This window comes from Macadamia integrifolia, chromosome 11, assembly GCF_013358625.1.
Source record: "Macadamia integrifolia cultivar HAES 741 chromosome 11, SCU_Mint_v3, whole genome shotgun sequence".
In the NCBI taxonomy this organism is placed as follows: domain Eukaryota; kingdom Viridiplantae; phylum Streptophyta; class Magnoliopsida; order Proteales; family Proteaceae; genus Macadamia; species Macadamia integrifolia.
Window position 1 is genome coordinate 22,431,155 of NC_056567.1, and position 4,847 is coordinate 22,436,001.

The 4,847-nt window shown below is 39.1% G+C and overlaps 1 protein-coding gene across 5 annotated transcripts in view; it reads left to right on the plus strand.

Moving 5' to 3' along the window:
- Window positions 1-4,847, plus strand: part of LOC122092627 (7-deoxyloganetic acid glucosyltransferase-like) — an 18,927-nt gene that overhangs the window by 1,314 nt on the left and 12,766 nt on the right. The window lies entirely within an intron of this gene.

The following is a 4,847-nucleotide window of genomic DNA, read 5'->3' on the forward strand; positions in this document are numbered from 1 at the left end:
CATTTCCCCACTCTGACCTTGTACTTCCAGTAAACAAGGATCTATTAGGGTCCCCCACAATATATATCTTTATCTAATTGTGCTTATGTGTATGCATGATGATATTATATAAGAATATACCACTGTCAACTTATTTTTGAAAACCCTTTTGTACCTCTATCTTAAAGTACCTTTGGGAATAAGACAAAGGGCAACTATCATGACGAATATGTTTAAGCAACTCAAAGAAGATGATGGCCAAGTTGTTGCACAAACCCAACACACTCTCAAACAACACATAGTGTCATGGATAATGTCTAGAGTATTGATAATGATGGGCTGGTGGAATCAAATCTCCACAAAATTGCCGAAAGGAGTAGGACACAGCTTTAGCGTCATCATCAAGACAAGAAATTGTTGTAGAATCAAGAATTCACCAGTAAAAAACTCTTAATTAAAATGATGGTCTTTGTTCTGCGAAGTTGCATTTTGTGCAACAAAGGGAATCCTAGTGGATTCTCAAAGGGAAGATTTGGGAAAGAAGGTTGAGAAGAAGCAGGTCTTCCACTAGTGTTCTAGACAAAAAGATGATTGTTGTCTGCCAAAATTCAATCACCTAGGAAAGGGAAGATGATTTTGATAATTTCTTGTCAACTAACAGAGCTTTTAAACATATTGGCTTCTCTTCAACTGAGCTATGATGAACTCCCAGCTAACCTAAAGCATTGTATGCTTTGTTTCTCTGTTTTTCCTGAGGCAACAAAATAGATGCTGAACAGTTGGTCTATTGATGGGTCAGAAAGGGTTTTGTTACTAGGAGATGAATCAAACTACAATAGAATTGGCTTTCGATAGATTTTGTTTGAAGTGGTCAGTAGATGCCTCATTGAAGTCGTATACCAGGGGGGCTCTGATGGAAGACTATATTTGCTAGGTACATGACTTGGTGAGGGATTTGGTCATTAGACATAGTGCAAACTCCCACCCTTTGGTTTTTACATCTGAAACAAATGTGAAGCTTGAGCTTCTGGTGAGAAGTTCAAAGCTATGGGTATTTTATTGGTTACGAATTCTGCTTTCCACTTCAGTCATAAATAACTGATTAGCTAGAGCACAATTCCTTAGAGAGTTGGATCTCTCAAGCAATAAATTGTTGGATGACTCACACCCTTTCTCTCTCTTTGTGCAATGCAAAGGGGTGGGGTGGGGTGGGAGTTGTGCAGAGGGGGTGGGCGGGGAGGACAAGGACGGGGACAAGGGGTGATGGGGGCAGCTGGTTAGGGGCGATGTGTTTACCTGGAAAGAGGGGTAATCTGGGTGATTTAAAAAGAGATTGATTCTGTTGCTCGTACGATCACCTGATTGTACGGGTGAACATCCAACACCTGTCCCGTTTGCTTCCAAATATACCCCTCTTCACTCATGTAATGGCAGGGTGGGACAGGTGTTGGATGCTCACCCGTACGACCAGATGATCGTACGAGCAGCGGATCCATTCTTATTTTAAAATAACAAGGGGGAAGAAGAGGGGGGACTTTGCTTTTTTGGGGACATCAGAAAATAGTTCAAGGTAGGGGACTTCAAGTAAATATAGGGTGAGTGTAGAATCAGAGGAGAATAAGAGATGGGACTTTGCTTTACTGGGGGAATCAGAAAATAACTCATGTTAGGGGACTTTTGAGAAAATTTTTATGTAGAAAGAGCTAGCCCCTTGGCACCAATTTTTTAAGGCAAAAAGTTACCCGTGGGGGAGTGCGACCCTAGGCCCAGACATATTTGGGGGAGGGGGGGGAGGCGAAATGATCGGCCCACCCCCATGAAGGGAAAAATGACTCCTCTGTGATGTTTCCTCTTGTGCTCCCATTGGCCTTTGTGTACATGCAGGAACCACACTCCCCCACACCCCACAAGAAACACTTCCCCATATATTAGTAATTAAACATACAAAGATCAATTAGCAGCAGATGGGCTACCACCAGGGTTCTTTGAGATGCAGATAGCATTTACAAAGCAAAAGGCCTTTTCAACCATAGCATGGGCACAACTAGTCCTAGATTCATGTAAATGAGAAAACTAATTCACCAAAATCTTAATATGGTGAATATAAGGCTTCAAGTGCTACCTGCATTGGAGTTCTTCCCCAAAATAGCAATTACAACATATTGGCGATCTAAATTCTTCCAAAATGCTATAAAAACCCCATCATTTTCTACCTCCAGTCCATGATAATGGTGATTACTTCTGCTTCCTAGTCATGTTGAGCATGCCTTCCCTTCTGCATGAATAAAACCATAGTCCAACATAGCAATACCAGATGTTGCTATTTTAATTTTGGGTAGAAAACCTCCATGTACTACCAGATGAACAAAACCAGAATCCAACAATGATTCAGAAAATTAAAGCAAGATGGACAATCAGTGGTTATATCAACCTTCAAACCACCAAGAAATGATTTCCTTTTTTATTTTTTGGTGAAACCAAGGCATGGTTTCTCAAGGCATAAGATTTTAGTACATGTTTAGAGATTAGTGTCAATAAATCCTGCGAACTTTTCTGCACTTTATTACAAACAACTTTGGTTTATAAATCCAAAACACTGGAAAATATAATAACAAATGATCTAAGGATTCAACATCCTCTTGGCAGAGACGACATTCAGTTATCTGCACATTCATTTTGAGTTTCAAGTTCAATCTAGTTGGCATAGCATCATGAAGAGATCTTCAGAAATAGACTTGATCATGAGAAGGAATTTCTAGAGCCTATGAATATTTCCATTGAACAGAAGACATAAAAGATGAGGATGGTTGCTGACTAGACAATTGCTTGTTAATGTAGGACTAGATTGGACAACCAAACCAGTCTCAAAACCGCAGGAACTTTTATACTAGAGAACAACCAGATTACACCCGACACAAACCACTATAATCAGACCAACAGAAAATAGAAGTAACAGTAGATAACGATCTCAGAAAATCAGTAGCAAGTAAGTCAGACCAGTAGTAGTCAGATAGGACCAAACTAGGGGCTGAAATTAGTACAAATAAATGCAAGCAACTTGTATTCAATGACTAGTATCATAAAACAGCAGTAACAAACAACCCAGACCAACCGATATCAGTTCAGGTTAGGACAGATCACTAGAAGACAAAATTCTGGTGATTTTAAATATCTCACTATAGGCTGAACAGAATCAGCTAGAAAGTGGATCGATCCTTAGTTAAACAGAGGGGAACAATCGACCAGAAGATCGGAGCAAGCCACTGGCTGGACTGATCCCAACAGTAGGGGCCGAATGCTCTGTTTGCAGAAATTCTGGGCAGAAAACAGAGAAAACACTTACCTGGTTGCAGCAGCCTTAATCCTTGAAAATAGGACTGAAATTAATTGAGAAGAACAGTAAAAGAGAAGGGCCTCTTGGACTTCACGCCGCAAAGAGTCGTCGGATCACACACCAACCCTATCCTTGATCAAACACAAGGAACAACCATGGAATTCACCCAGCGGCAGCACATGAAGTTTTTTTCTCTATTGTCAAAATCGTGGCTCATAAAAGAGCCCTCTTCTTTATTTATAATGATGGGGAGGGTTTACAAATAATAGTAACTCAGAGTTACTAAATCTGAGTTACTAAAAACTGATTGCTAGAAGTTACTAAAAACTGGAAATTGGAATCTAATAAAAATAGAAACTAATTTTGACAGAAATTAGAAACTAACAATGACTTGAAATTAGAAACTAATTTAGGACTTCAAAATAGAAACTAAATAACTAATTAGTAACCCCATCAGTAGCCCAAATCATGGGCTGACTTGGACCAAATCTGGGTCGACTCAGTCAGCCACTTGGGTCGACCTTGGTCTTGGTTCTCCTTGTGTAAACCCTTGTTGGTACTGCATCATTTGGGTACCTATTCAATGTTTAAAAGTTAGACACTTAGGCACTGTTTGATAATGTTTTCAGAAATGCGTTTTTGCGTTTGCCTGTGCTCAGAAACGGAAAAACACCTTAAAAACTGTTTGATAAACCTGTTTCGTTTCACCTGTTTTTTGAAACAAAAATTGAAATTTATGCTTATTTTTGTCTCTAGAAACGGGTTTGACGAAACAAGTCAGGTTTTTTTTTCCGTCTTGGAACAACTTGTGGGCCAAATAATCGATGGACCCCAGATAAAAAGTTGCATCTCCCAACCCAGCATTAACTTTACCTGGTGGCTTTCCAAAGTTTGAAGGTTCTCCAGGGAGACGAGAAGGAATACACCAAATTTTTGTTTTCCTGGTGGAAGCCTTAAATCCACATCCATCGATTCCTTTGTGGATTTCTTTTAATTCTCTCTGGACCCTCATGAATCGATTATACTAAATCGTTGCCAGGGATTGAATTTCGAATTCCCCAGAAAACGCACACCAACCTAAGGTCTCTACCCAACCCTACTTAATTCGAGAAACGTGTTTATCAAACACCAAAAAATCCATTTCTGTTCACAGAAACATAGTTTTTAAGGCGGTAAGGCGACGGAGGCGTTTGAGGGTCTTTCGGAGCACCTTAGCGATAAAGCGGGCATAAAGCGTCGCCTTATTGACTAAAGCGTTCCTGTGTAATTTTTTTATAAAACCAATCTATTTGGCTCAAATCCTAATTAAATCCTATTACTCATATGTTAAATAAATATTAAAAGTTCATATTCATACCAATGTAAGGTATTCATCAAGAAAACAATCGATAAAGTGAATAAACTAAGTTCATCTTCATCAATACATAATTATGAAACAAAATTATAAATATAAAGAAAAGAAGACATAAAAAATACAAGTATTTATTATACTTACCTCTATGATGCCACAATGAGTGCCTAAGCCCTAAGGTCA